The 16353-nt window shown below is 35.3% G+C and overlaps 1 pseudogene; it reads right to left on the reverse strand.

Annotated features, from left to right (window-relative positions):
- Window positions 1-1337: 1337 nt before the first annotated feature.
- Window positions 1338-15434, reverse strand: LOC120196729 (annotated as a pseudogene).
- Window positions 15435-16353: the final 919 nt, after the last annotated feature.

Consider the following 16353-nt stretch of genomic DNA (forward strand, 5'->3'; position numbering starts at 1 on the left):
AATTCAGGCTCACCAAACGTTGTACACAACCCTCTGCCTAACCACCAAGAAAGTTGATTTAATGCAATCATCGAAGAGAGGGGTAGGAGGGTAAAAACAAGTGTTTCTGAAATAAAGTATTCTCTAGACTGGGTATGGAGGCAGTTGGTAAAAGCAGGATTTCTCGCACCATATTATGACACACCAGAATGTGAAGATAATAACCACTGTTGTTATCGCAATAAAGAATGACATGATGTGCAAGAATTTTCAAAATTTAAAGCTTTGATCCAGCTTATAATGGATAGGAAAGAGTTGGAATTCTACGAGGAAGTCAAGGACACTCCAGAAGCTGATGTTTGTACGATTGGAGATTCATCTGATAGGGGATATGGCGCAAGTCGTCCTTTGATAATCACCCCTACGGCAAAAGCAACAGATAAAGCACCAACGAAGATAGTGATAATGGCACCAAAACATTTTCCTTATAAGGATAATAAACAAATTCCTTAAATGTATGAATGTCAAGTGAGCTCTTTGAAAGAAGATATTAATGAAGTGGGGCATACTATTGGGAAATACATGATGTACCACACCACTTGGTTGATTTCCAAGTTAGATCCACTAAAATACATGATGAGTGTGCCTACTCTCTCTAGAATGTTAGCTCGATGGAAAATGTTATTATCAGAATTTGACATCGAATATGTAAGCTAAGAGGCTATAAAGGGAAGTTCCATATTTGACTTCTTAGCAAGCAGAACTTCTGAAAACTATAAACTGTTGGACTTTGATTTCCCAGATGAAGACTTGATGGTCATATCTTTAGAAGAAGCAAGTACTCTCATATGTGACTCCTGGAAAATGCATTTTGATGGTACATCAAATGCGTTGGGGAATAGCATTAGAGTTATCATGGTCTCACCCAAAGGAAATCATTACCCGTTCACTAGCAGATTGAACTTTGATTGTATTAACAACATGGCGGAGTATGAAGCTTGTGTATTAGAGATTCGCGATACTATTGGACAAAATATAAAGACTTTACGGTATATGGAGATTCTGCCTTAGTGATTTATCAACTCCGAGGAGAGTGGGAGACAAAAGATGCCAAGCTGGTGAAATACATAAAGCTCATATTGGATCTACTCGAAAAGTTTGACGAAGTCACTTTCCACTATGTGCCTAGAGAAGAAAACCAAATGGCCGATGCATTAGCTACCTTGGCAGCAACATTAAAGGCTGGTAAAGAGTTTGATATGATACTAATTGACATGCAGTCATATGAGTACCCGGCTCATTGTTACCAAATCAAAAAGGTAAAAGACACCAAACCTTGGTACCACGACATTCTGCAATACATTAAAAATCAAAGTTATCTAGAAGAAGCCACCGAAACTGACAAAAGAACAATCAGAAGAATGGCAATTGGATATGTTCTTGACGAGGAAGTCTTATACAAGAAAATCTATGATCAAGTCTTGTTAAGATGTATACATGTAGAAGTACATAATGGAGTTTGTAAAACTCATGCAAATGGACATATGATGGCAAGACAAGTTATGAGATGCAGATACTTTTGGTCCACATTAGAGAGTGACTACATCAACTATGCTAGAAGATGTCATAAGTGCCAAGTCTATGGGGATAAAATAAATGTTCCACCTCACCCTCTTCATGTGATGACGACACCGTGGCCCTTTTCTATGTGGGGCATGGATGTCATTAGACAAATCCATCTAAAAGCTTCAAACGGTCATCAGTTCATCCTTTTGGCAATTGAATATTTTACCAAATGGGTGGAGGTTGCATAATATGCCAGTGTCACTCAGTCCACTATTTGCAAATTTTTAAAAAATGAGATCATATGTCGATATGGTTTACCAGAAAGAATCATTACCACTAATGCAACAAACTTGAACAACAAGATGGTGGATGCTGCTTGTGAACAATTTAACATAAAGAATCACAACTCTACTGCTTATAGACCAAAGATGAATGGAGCGATAGAAGCTTCAAATAAAAATATCAAAAAAATAGTGGAAAAAATGATTGAGACATACAAAGATTGGCACGAGAAGTTACCTTTTGCCTTGTTTGCTTACCGAACTTCAGTGCGAACTTCGACTGAGGCAACCCCATTTTCATTAACATATAAGATAGAGGTGGTATTGCTCATCGAGGTAGAAATCCTATCATTTTTGGTTTTGTCAGAAGTTAAATTAGATGATGCAGTATGGGTACAAACTCGATATGATCAATTAAACCTAATAGAAGAAAAAAGGTTGAAAGCCATTCACCATGGTCAACTCTACCAAAAACGAATGATCTGAGCGCACAACAAAAATTTGTGCCCAAGAGTATTCCATGAAGGAGATCTTGTACTGAAAAAGATATGGCCAATCCAAAATAACTTCAGAGGAAAGTGGATGCCAAATTGGGATGGGTCTTATGGCGTAAAAAAGGCCTTCTCCGGAAGAGCACTCATCCTGACAGAAATGGATGGGCCAGAACTACCTAATCCCGTTAATTCCGACGCAGTCAAAAAATATTTCGCTTAGGGTGAAAACCCGAAAGGGCGCCCTAAGTGCTAGTAAAAAAACATTTACAGTGAAAACCTAAAAAGGCGCTCTAAATTGAGAAATAAAAAAACAAATAAGGTGGGTCCAAGTTGAAAACCCTCAAAGGGCGTCTTGAAACCATATGAGGATCCAAGTTGAAAACCCGAAAAGGCAGCTTAGGTAATGATCCATGATTCACGCATGGGAAGGTCTCAGATCAAGGCAATAAAGCATCGCGACATCCAAGTCTTCAGGAAACTTAATAATTTGGGAGGAACTATGCGCTCTTTCAAACATTGTCACATCTTCGAAGTCCCTTTGACAAAAGTTGCACTCAAAAGTCATTTAATACTGCGCCAGTTCAAAAGCTTCTGCATTATCGAGATCTAGGGCATTTATTTGTACTCATGTATATCTTGACTTTTCATAATCTTTTCCATGTATTCTTTTTCCTCCTCATAAATAAATATGGTTGTTTCTTGAAATGAAAATTAATTCTTTTTAAGTATCTTCCAAAACCAACGGGTATGACCCAGCAAGCCAGCCCGGTTAGGGGCCTGAACTGGCCTAGAAAAAATAACAAATTAGGGTTCTGTATCAAGCAAGAGAGAGTGCGTGGAGGCCACGCGCCCAAGCAGTTTGGGATCCGGTCAGATTTTTTTGACCCCTGAACTTGAAATCAAAACAACAACGATGTCCGAAAGATCAGCCACACCCAATGCCCCGAAATATTTGGGGCCATAAGGCTATAAATCCCCGGCCGGACTCAGTAACAACACAAGAGAATCATCACCGGAGCAACCGATAGCGAAAAAATCAATTAAGCAACCGAATCACCAAAAAAATAACCCAACAATATACGAAAATATAGGGAAAAACTATGAAATGAGCATCAAAACACCGAAACAAAGCAAAGCAAAGACTAAAAGTAGTGTTGATCTCGGCTCGAGAGGGAAAAGCCACCGAAAGTTGAAAAGGTTCGTCGAAAAAAAGGTAAAAACTGATCGATTTTTCTTAGATCTACGCTATTTGGTGTTTATTTTTGGGATTTGAGGCTCGAGTTTTGTTTAGAGGTGTTGAGGGGAACATTTTTATAAAGTTTGGATCTTTTCGGCCACCGAGGGCGGCGACCGGAGCGACGGTCTGGGTAGTGATTTGGCACCGACAGGTGGCCGATCTTCGACCGACTAAAGCTTGTGTTGAGAGCATTTAGAGAGAGGGGGTTTATTTTTTAGGAATGAGGATGAAATGATTTTTTTTGTGATTTTTGGGCTATTTATAGGGAGGATTACTTTGTAAATATGAAATAGTTAAATTATTTTTGTAGTCCCTGATATTTTGATGTGTAATTCATTTTAGTCGCCTGTTATAAATTGGCCTTTGAATTTTGAATTATTTCGATTTAATTCTTGATTGTATTTCTCATATTTTGTAATTTAACCCCCCAATTTTGCTCCTTGAAATTTTTATTTATTTATTTATTTTCTTTTGATTTTGACATGTTCTTCATTTTTATATTTCTTTTTTTAACGTTTTCTTTTTTCCTTTAATATTTTTTATTTCTTAAAAAAATAAATTATTTTCTTCATTTTATTTTGTTTTGTTTTTATTTTATTTTTTTAACATTATTTTTTTAATTTCTTAATTTAACTTTTTTTCTTTGATTTATTTAATATTTATTCTATTGTAACCCCTAGACCCAGCCTATGTGTTTCGACTAAGTCTAACGGATTACATTAAAGTTTCTTAAAAAAATTCCAAAATTGTTATTCGATAAATTAAAATCATATTACATATGGCATTTATAAAAGTATAATAATAACGATAAAACACCAACTCATAAATATATAACTAAAAACGACCATGTAAAATAAAATATGTAATAAATTCGGAGCACAGTAAATCAAATATCAGTAGCAAAAGTAGTAAACATTATAAAAAGATAAGTACTTCAAAAATAAGACACATGTCACGATAATTAAAAGCAGTTCGGAAGATAGAAACATTATAACAAAAAATATGTACTAAATGTGTCAATCCTTTAAGTGTCTGATACGGAATGCCTATCTAAGAGTATCTGAAAGGGGGTAAAACAGTGTGAAAAGTGAGATAGAGGCTCAGTGTGTCCCAACAGTGCAAAAATAAAAACATACACTTCTGCTTTTCAAAATCAATACAGATCACAGTCATTAAAACATCATAGGAGTTTTTAATTTAAAAACTCTGAATCATCCTCCAACCGAACGCCATATGCAGTTCCCCAGGACTGTACAACCTAAGTGAGTACCTTGGGGCCTGAGAACCTACCCAAGAAAATTCTCGGGGCCACAGAGGCTTGCCCAAGAAAAATCTCGGGGCTGTAGAGCCTACCCATGGAATTACCAACAACGACTGAACCTGCCAGAGTCTTCATACCATATCCCAGAGTGCCCCGAATAAAACATTTTTTCAGACAGTAACCAGTAGTATCAGTAAATCAGAATTCATACAGATCATTAGTTCATTAAAACAATAACCAGAAATCATAATTTAGGCAATCATGCTTTATATTTCAGTAAATCATGAATGAGGTTTCAAATTAGGCAATTTATACAGTAATCAAATCAGATCAAACATTATATTTCAAATCAAAGAAAACAATCATGTGCACATGAGATTTCAAATAGATATTTAAAACAGTTATATTGCACGCAAGGAACACACCTCACAAAATGGATCAGTCCGGAAGATCTACAAAGCACCGGCATTGCTACACTTATAACATCCCAAAATTCGGGTCAGTGATTAAAATGAGATTTTTTTAAATTTAGGGATCAATGTAGGAAAATTTAAAAGTTCAATGACTTAAATAGAAATATTTAAGTATTGGATTAAATTGTAATTATGGAAAGATTGAAAGGGTGTTATGGCCTTTTTCCTTTAAAAGATATTTTCCCCTTAAATAAGAGTGAAACACGTGGGGGAGTTATCTAGAAGTTCTCTTCTTCTTTTTGTTTTTCTATTCTTCATGTTGGCTCCAGCTTTAGAAGGTGAGTTTAATGTTGTTTAATTCTTGGAATTCTAGGTGGTTTTTGATTCTTTGGGTGTTATATAAGCTTAAGGAAAGCTTATATATGATTTAAACAATAAGATGAGTGAATTAGGAAGGGATTTGTAAAATGAGTTTTAAGATGAATTGTAAGGAAGGGTTTTAATTCATTGGTTTTTAGAGTTTTGATGAGATTTTTGACTTGTCATAAGAATGATTAAGAAGTCTAAAGCATTATAATTGAATTTAGAACACATGGAAAAATTTGATGAAATTCTTTGATTCAAGAGTTATAGTGAGATATTAAAGATAATGAAGTGTTATAGTGTTTAAAGAGAGTTTACATGTGTATGATAAGTTTAAGGGCAGGAGGAGAGGTAAATAATTAGAGTTTGAGGTAAAGTGTTGGAAATTTTGGGCTAAGAAGCATTTTCTGGGTAAGGGGTATTGGTACTTGTTGAGTGGGTACTTATACTACAAGGCCAATTATGAGGAATTGATGCAAGGGGTATCGATACATGTATGAACAGTATCGATACCATATGGAAGAGGTATCGATACCTATGTGGAGGGTATCGATACCAGGGATCATCGAACCTAATTTGTGTATTGATACCTAGGAAGGGTGTCGATACTGTGCTTGTAGTATCGATACCTCTTAAGTTGGAAAGTTGAATTGGAGTTTTATTTAGTTGTATTGATATGAATCGTATCAAGTAATTCGAATCTCGACATTCATTAAATTATGTATTCGTGTAGATATCGATCGGAAGCAAAGTTCAAACAGGCTGTCAGAGTAAGATTCGAGAGAGAGAACGAGAATTTTATATTGGTAAGTAATCAAGGTAATTACATGATAATAAGTGTAAGTTATGCTATGGAATTAAGACTTGTGATAAGTCTAATTCCGATATTAAGATACATGAGTATGTGAAAATAAGCATATAGGGATATGATGCTTAAATGTACCTGAGTCTATGCATATGTTTAGAGGTAAGTGTATTTATATATGTGATTTGTGTGAACAAATGAATGTGTGAATATGAATTCTATGTATTACATGTATGTGATTTATATGAATATAAAAAGATAAATGAAAAGATATAAACCATATGATATGAACTATATGTGCTACATGATATAATGAGTTTTATGAGAAATGAAATTAGCTACGTGATGATATGTTATATAAATACAAGAACTTATGATATGAGATATATGATAAGAAGATACGATACTCCATGTGAGTATTACACTATATATGTGATAAGAAGCCATGAGCTTATATGTGTATATGATAGGAATATGTGAAAGTGTGATAACATAAATAATAATGCTCATGTTATGTGTTATGAGAGCTAGGGGTATAGTTAGCATGCCAAGAGTCGAGGGTTCTACGTAGTCCTTCGGGACATATGTGTTCTATGTGGTCCTTCGGGATAAATTCTATGCACCTCTAGTGGGAATTGTACGAGCTATGGGGCAGCATATGTGCACAACCTCTATGTACTCACATACCTTAAGTTCTCATAAGTATACATGGGCTTTAAAGATAATAAATAACTTGTTATGATAATATGTGTGTTCTTTTGTGAAATCGTATTTGTGTTATATGACATGTATAAATGATAAGTTCAAAATCATATGATAATAGAAATGAGGATAATAATAATAAGTGCATATGTGTATTTGTGATATGAGATGATATGTTCTTGTGTAAGATATGATAATGGTAATTATTCATGCATGGTTGTGTTTTAGAATTTATATTATATGTTTATGTCACGTATATGCTCATATGATAGAAAGGAATTAATGATAATTAAATAAGTAATGATAAGCATATTAATGATGGTTTAAATATGTATATAAGTATGATGTGTATTACATGATATGTACATGCATTTGTTAGTTTACATTGTGTATTTACATGTATCACTAAGTCTATGACTTAGCGTGTGAGTGTTTCACATGTAGGATATGAGAAGTTCGCAAAGAAAATAGTTGGGGAGACTACATAGCTTCTACAAAGAGCATATCAGAATAATTTAATAGTAGGTCTTCTTGTTGTATTATATTATTGTCATGTATCTAAAGGATTTAATAGTAGAAGCTCTGAACCGTTTTGTAATCTTTTGAGTAATATATGTAAATTATTTAGTATGCTTAAAATATATATATGAAAATTTCCTCTATCTTAAATAAGAAATGGTTTTGAAAAGATGATGTGACATCTCGAGCTCGTATTCGGGTCGGATATGGGTTAGGGGTGTTACAACGCTCTTCAGCTGAACACGAACCTAGTTTGTATTAAAACAGCGTTACTACTAGAGTAATATTCTAAATGAATTATTTATAAGGGTTACGGAACCATATGACTAATTACGACTTACGCATACGAACGAATAAGGAGATATTGGGTCGAGCTTTTAAATTTTCCACTTAAAAACTCGGACCTTCAAATATACGAACTCAAATCCAAGATAATTCTCCTTGCGATAAAAAAAAGATTATTAGAAACTAAGTTAATAATTCTATAACCCAATTGATAAAACTAAAAACTTATGGAGCCACCATAATATTCAATTACTAAAATCAGGGACTAAATTGATCTTATTGAAACCATTATGCCATAATCATAACAATATGGAAGCTAGAAAATAAGGTTAAGCTTTTACTAAACTTGGATGACTCACCTTGTAATTTACCCCTTTTTCACTTTATCAACAATTCCCCAAAACCCACGTGATTTGCTATTCCTTCACTTTAGATTTTCTTTCATATTTTTCATTTCCTAGCAATCTCCACCGAAGCTCTGTAGACGAGGTAAGAAGTTTCACCGGTCGGTCGTCGAACCCGGTGACCGTCGAATCAATCGTGGTATTCGGTCATCGTTCGAAACCCACTATACATCATCAGACTCGACTCACTCTCCTCGTCACAGATCCGACCTTCGTTCATCAAGACTCACGATGAACGGTTGTATATATAACAAATATCATTCATTTTTCACGAAATAAAGCTCATTGGTTTACCTCCGATGACCGTCCAATGGAGTCAAGACGAGCTATGTTGTTCCTCACTGCCAATCTGACCTTCCCACCACGTAGATCTTCCAAACACATCCAAGCCACCGGAAGATGAACACCCACCGTTACCGATTGTTTTTCTTTTGGATCTTCTTCTTTCTATTTCCTTCTTTTTCTATTAACGTTATTTAATTGCTTTACCGGTCTTTGGGACCATAACCATGGTTACTAACCGTGTTGTGAGGGTGATGAAGTGGTATATGGAATGAAGCTTGTATCGTCGACCGTTAGACGTTGTTGGAACACTATCACCGTTGTTATTGGTTTGGGTAACTGTTCCGAGGCCAAATATGTTGATGGTTTAAGTTAGGCTTTTTTTACGGGTCTATTCATCGAATTGTAGAGTAACAGAAATGATTTATTGGTTCTCTGTTTCAAATATGAACTTTGCACCAAAATATCTTATCAACGAGTAGTCCAAATATTTTGAATAAACTACTAGAAATCATATCAGAAAGAAAAAAATGGACTTTTCACGAGAATTCTGGAGTTCCCTAAAACCAAAGAAAGGTAAATTTACACCTATGATCCTTCAATCTTCTTAATTTTCTCAGAGAACCCAATTTTTTTATTATGCTACTTTAACTCTATATTTAAACTAAAAAAATCACCCTCAAATTAGGGTGTGACATCTATTTTATGATCTAACGTTTTCCCACCTTCTAGGGGAAATTTTAATCGATCAAAGATAAGTAATTCAAATCGAATTTTAATTTTTTTAATTTAACTTTTAATTTTCGCAATTAAGACAGGAGCGAAATTAAATTGGTACCGAAAAGGCAGTACAAGTGTTCTAATCTTTCCTTGATTGTAATCGACTCCCGAACCCGATATATTTATGGTAAAAAGCATATTAGGTAAAATGGTCAATTAAGGTATTCAGTTAATCAAATGATCGGTGGCGGCTCTAACACATTAATTTTAAGTCGAAACCCAATTCGAGGCCCACCCGAAGGACGGTTACGACAACATCATATCCATCTGATATGAAAATGATTATGGAAATAACAATAACAATTTTTTAAAATAAACCATTAATAAACAATCAGGAACTGTATTTTTTGTTGCAATCAATAATCAATTTATTTTTCAGTAGTTATATAAATAAATGCTTTATTTTTATTGGTCAAAAGGTCGATGATACTTATATAACTAAAATATTTTTTTTAAAAAAGTTCTTAATTATTAAAGTATGGCCAAAAACAAAGCAGGCTGAAATAAAGGGAAATTATTACTTCTTACGTACGTGAACTTCCATAGAGCGATCCTTCATAATAACAAACACATCACTCATGCATGCAAATCTTCGGAAATGCGAATACAATATCATATGAACTCTCGGACTCGCGTAGCGCACTTCTTATATAACCACGCAACAACTACTCACTATCCCCACGAACATACCCCTGTAATATCATCGTTCATCACTTGTTGACATCCTGGACCTATTATGGGCCCTCAACCGTTATGACGTCCATTCAAAATAAGAGATATGATAACTCCCAACTGACATGTATCCAAAACATTATAAACATTCATCCAATGGAAAGCAAAAGACAAGTCTAATCTTCCATCATAAAACTATCTATACCTCTAAGGTTCCTAAAACCATCACCGTAACCAGCCTTTTTTATACCTCATACCACCCTCTACGATTGTTGACCATTATACCGTTAACAGAAATAGTAAGAGATTAATTTCTATATTAAAACCACCACTTCTACTCTATGCTTTGTTTCCTTCTTTCCTGTTTTACACTAAGGTGGTATTTGTTTTTACTGTGTAAGGTCTGCAAAGCTCTTATGTCTGCGCCGCGCAGACCACGCGCAGACATTGAGCTTCGTAGACCGTTTGTTTTTTAGAAGACAGAAGCTCTTCTAACGTCTGAGCGTGGTCTGCGCGGCGCAGACCAGAACTTATGTCTGCAGACGTCTTCTAACCTCTTCAAAGAGGTTTTATATTTAGTTTTATATTATATTTGATTTTAATTTTAATATTAATTTTTTAAATAAATTAAATATTAATTTTTAATATTATATTATAGATATTAATTTTAATATTAATTTTTTAAATTTATTTATATCATATAAATTATTTTATATATTATTAAAATTTTATATTTATTTTAATTATTTTGATTTAAGTTTAAAAATAATATTTTTTTGGATTTGTTATTTTTAAATTATATTTAAACTTTTTTTTATACAAAATGTAAGTATTTAAACCACATTGCTTAGGTGGTGTTTGTATAAAAATATAAAAAAATTAAGATTTACAAAATATGAAATCATATAATTTATAAAAAGTATATTCTAAAAATATCATATAATTATAAAAATAAATTATGAATATGTATTTAAAAAAATTAAAAGTATTACATAATTGCATATTTAAAAAAATCATATAATTTAATGATCATTTATAAATTTTATTCTATAAAACTTATAAAACTAATAATGCATGTGATTATGTGAGATTTATAATCGAATTAATAAGGTGATGTTTGTTTTTCTAAAAAAAATTATTATTGTAGTTGTATGAATTATTTAAATTCCAATATTGTAAAACTAAAATTATATTGCAAAACTCTTTTAAGTTTAAAAAATCAGTTTATTTTATATTTCAGTTTATTTTAGCAGTCTGCAGACGTTAAAAAACAAACAGTCTTCTTCTTGCAGACTGCAGACTTTTGGTCCACCTCTTCTGCTGCAAATGTTTGCAGATGTGATCCGCAGACTGCAGACCTTTTACCTCTTCAAAAACAAACACCACCTAAGTTTCCTTCTTGAACGAGAATACAAATGGGTTCCTTGAAAAACGGGATCTCATTGAAGAAAGTCGCCAGTAGCAACGAAAGAAACCCCTTCCTCACCTGACCCAGATCAAGAATTTTTCGCCTTTTGATTTTCAAGAAGCTGGATTATATCTAATGGGTTTGCACCGTTACTGTTTTCCTCACCCCACCCAGATCGATTACAATCGATTTCTGTTATTTCTTAACCTTACATTACATTGCCAAGTTCCATTCGCAAGAAGCCTCGTTATCATAGATCACCAGCTGGACACTTGTATCGAAATGGTTCACAATGTAGGCCCTATAATTTTAGAATTTACAATCGAAAGGTTATATAAATCTATATAATAAAAAATGTTATAGAGAACACTGATATTTTTTATTCAATATAAATTATTTTCTGTCTAACTTAAAAAAAATAAACTCTTGATAATATTTTTAATAATAATTGATTTTTATCGTTTATTACCCTTCCATTGATATGTTGTATTTTAAACTCTCCCTTAATTTAGCCCTTGGGAATCAATATTGGTTCATTAATCTCAAATTTCAATGCAACCGAAATGCAAGAATCGTTGCTCCGCCTCCCCCATCAAATTCAATCACTCTCTTACACTAAAACACCAGTTTTTGCAACAAACCAACTCGTTCTTTATTTACGTATATTATTTCCATCTGAACGAAATTACTAACAATCACAAGAGGAGAATTCAACATGGAGGGGAGTAAAAAGAAACGAAAACAAAATCTTTAAGCAAAATATATATATATATGTATGTTTATAGGTCCATTTCATCAACTTCATCCTCTGCTATCTCTTCAACCTTCATCTTCTTTACTGCTTGTACAGCATCGCTTCTTATCCCATTTGGAATTTGGATCAGTACCTCCAATTTTTGACCGGTTGCTGCATTGACTAGCCCTCCATTCTTCTCAATCCGATACACTAATTCGCTTCCGTTTGGAGCAGCATCGATGTAAACCGTGGAGTTCTCATCAATTTCTTCCTTCACAAGCATCTTTGATAGCTCCGTCACAACCTTCCTCTCTAGCCATCTTCTAATGGGCCTTGCACCATACACCTATATTAATAGTAAAAATAAAATTAACATTGTTGCTTCTCTTCCATATCGTCAATCATATTGAATATCTATATCGAATCCGAATATGTGTACGTATGCATATTCAGTGATTGACACTTACTGGATCATAACTCTCGGCAAGAATGTAGTCCAAGGCTGAATCTGCTACGGCCAATGCAATACCCCTCTCAGCAAGTCGGCTTGCAACATCCTTCATTTGCAATTTAGCAACTTTCCTCAATTGGTCATGTGAGAGGGGATCGAAAACGACAATCTCATCAAGCCTGTTGAGCAACTCTGGCCTAAAGTGTTTCCTTACCTGTCAGAAACCAAATGATATGTTAATGCTACTACTACAAAACATCACATGTTAATGGTATTTAGTGTAGGAAACAGGTCATTTAACTACCTCTTGCATTACTCGATCACGAGCAACTTGCATTGCACAATTCCCGCCAAGTCCTGAGAGAAGATGTTCCGCTACAAGGTTTGATGTCATGATAATCACTGTGTTTCGGAAGTCAACAGTGCGGCCTTGGCCATCGGTTAACCTACCATCATCCAAGACTTGAAGTAGAGTATTGAAAACAGAGGGATGTGCTTTCTCAACTTCATCAAAGAGTACAACACTGTAAGGCCTTCTCCTCACAGCTTCCGTAAGCTGCCCACCTTCCTCATGTCCAACATACCCAGGGGGTGCCCCAATGAGTCGGGCAACCGAGTGCTGCTCCATGTACTCAGACATGTCGATCCTGATCAGCAGATTCTCATCATCAAAGAGTTGGTCCGCTAACGACTTAGCAAGCTCCGTTTTGCCAACACCAGTTGGACCTAAGAAAAGAAATGAGCCAGTTGGCTGTTGCGCCCTTCCTAATCCAGCTCTCGACCTCAGAACAGCCTCTGCAACAGCATCAACTTCCTGGTTTTGTCCCACCACTCTCTGATGCAACCTCTCCCCAAGCCCAATTAGCCTCTCTTTCTCATTCTGTCCTAGCCTCATGACCGGGATGCCAGTCCAACGACTTACAACCTCAGCGATATGTTCTGGCCCAACCGTTTCTGTTAACATTATGTTTTCATCCGCTGTTCCTTCAATCTGAGCTATTGCAGATTCGACTTCCTGTATCGCCCCATATTTCAAATCTGCAACTCTCGCCAAATCATATCTCCGTTCAGCCTCCTGTAAAGCAAAATTGAGCTCTTCCCTCTTCTGCTTTAGTCGTCGAATCTCATCAACCCTTTCTTTCTCCTTTCTGTATTTCATCATTAGTGGCTGAAGCTTGTCCCTCAAGTCATCAAGCTCTTTCCGGACCTAAACAAATGAGGAAAAAAATTATAGATCCAATGCAAGTACGAAGACGAGTTTAATCCATCGGTTTTTGAGAGTCAATACTTACTTCAACCATTCTAGCTTTGCTAGCTTTATCGCTCTCTCTCTCCAAGGCATGAAGCTCAACTTCTAATTGCATTCTTTTTCTTTCAAGATTATCAATTTCTTCGGGTTGACTATCAAGCTGAACTCTCACGTTTGCGCAAGCCTCATCAACCAAGTCGATCGCCTTGTCGGGAAGATGACGTCCTGAGAAAAATACAAATGAGTATCATGTAGAACACAGCAAAGAAAATCAAAAGTATGCTTTAAATAGATATCTTATCACTTGATCAAACATTTGTAAAGAAGAAATACGGCATACCAGTTATGTATCGACTTGATAACTGAGCTGCAACCACCAAGGCACGGTCTTGAATCCGAACACCATGGTGACCCTCGTATTTTTCTTTCAAGCCTCGAAGGATACTGACAGTGTCTGGAACACCAGGCTCAGCAACATAAACCTGCTGAAATCTTCTCTCAGACGCAGCATCTTTTTCGACGTATTTCCTATATTCCTCCAATGTAGTAGCCAATGCATCTAAGCTGACCTCTAGCAAGCATAGGCTTAAACAGATTTGCAGCATCCATGGAACCCTCGGTTCGACCAGCACCGAGTACCAAGTGAATTTCATCAATGAATAGAATCACTTTGCCTTCAGATTCCTCAATTTCTTTCAATACTGCCTTCAATCTTTCCTCGAACTTTCCTCTATATTTCGCTCCTGCAACCAATGCACCCATATCCAATGCAACGAGACGAACATCGGCAAGATTACTCGGAACATCGCCACTCACAATTCTTTGAGCCAAACCCTCTACCACAGCAGTTTTACGAACACCAGGCTCTCCGATAAGAACCGGGTTGTTTTTAGTTCTTCTCGAGAGGATCCTAACGACCCTTCTAATTTCTTCATCTCGGCCTATTACTGGATCAAGCTTCCCTGCCTGCTCAACAAGATCCGTTCCATACGATTTCAATGCCTGAAATGTAGTGTCCCCTGATGCACTCTCCACCTTCTTCCCTTCCTTTCCTCGAAGCTTTTCGACCTCCGATTTCACTTTTGCAGGTGGAACCCCTGCTTCTTTCAACAAATCAGCAATCTGGGAATCCTCAAGCAGGCCTAGAATCAACTGATCAACGGCCAAATGGGTATCACCGCGTTACTTCTGGGCTGTTTGGGATCGACGAATCGCCTTTATAAGGGAAGAACTGTCGGGCACTTCATCCGGTGGAGGCGACTGTGATGGGAGCTTTTTCAAGGCCTGATTGAATACCCTGTCTACAGATTGAGCAGCATTCTCGCCTCCGGTATTGGAGACTGCTTGATAAAAGACGCCATTGGGGTCTGATACTAAAGCAACTGCTAGATGTAGGGGAGTGAATTGGGCATGGCTATTGCTCATTGCTAGCTCATGAGCCCCAGCAAGAGCTTGCTAGCTCATGAGCCCCAGCAAGAGCTTCATTTGTCTTGTGTGTGAATTTATCAGGATTCATTATCTTTAGTTCTTGTTACAGAACCTGTAAAAAAGGATCAAATTTCCCAACTCCATTCCTTACAAAGCTCTGTATAAAACAAAGAGCATAATGCAGCAATGAAACAATAGATAAATAATAAGAAAAAGCATGGGATTTTCATATTCGAAAACCGAGTTGAATCAAACATCATGGATATACAGTTATTCATAAACATGAAGAAGAAGAAGAGTTTTGTTTCTTACCTAGTGATCAAAATCAACAAAATGAATATTACAAAGCTCTGCTTCTCGTTGTTATTGCTTCTCTTCCTGGAAAGAAAAAAATTCTGAGTATCCTCGCCTATTTATCTGATTGATGATTTCGATTTTGTGTTGAAACTGTGATTGAAGAAGGAGAAGATCGGGGTTTTGTTGAGCTAAGCGAAAAATCTGGAAACTCCTGGAAGTTTTATTAGAATCATCTAGAGAATTGAGACACGTTTTCTAATATCCGAGTTTGACGAGCTTCCCTCCTCGACTTGCCTGCAATTTTATCGCACATAAGAGATTGTTTCCTCACGCGCCTTTCTTTTTCTCTTGGATAAATTACCAGTTCGATGATTCATGTATTAATTTTGTTTAATTTTCATCACTGGATTTGAAAAAATATTACATTTTAATATAATTTGATCATCAAATAATTAACTCTAGTTACTTTAATGATGTAATATGTTAATAAAAAGATGGATTTTTGAATTTAACATCTGAATTTTGAATAAAATATTAATTTTTTTTTATAATATTTTAATTATAAATTTATAAAAATCTTTATCTTGATTCTTAATTTTATCTCGTCTCTCTTATCACTTTCTTTAACAAAAATCAATACTAAGATTTAAGACTATCATTCGCCATTTCTTCTCTCAAAACATATCAACCAAGATAAAAATATTTTTCACTTATTTTTAAATCTAATGAGGTCAAAGATAT

This window comes from Hibiscus syriacus, unplaced genomic scaffold, assembly GCF_006381635.1.
Source record: "Hibiscus syriacus cultivar Baekdansim isolate YM2019G1 unplaced genomic scaffold, ASM638163v2 tig00117034_pilon, whole genome shotgun sequence".
NCBI lineage: Eukaryota > Viridiplantae > Streptophyta > Magnoliopsida > Malvales > Malvaceae > Hibiscus > Hibiscus syriacus.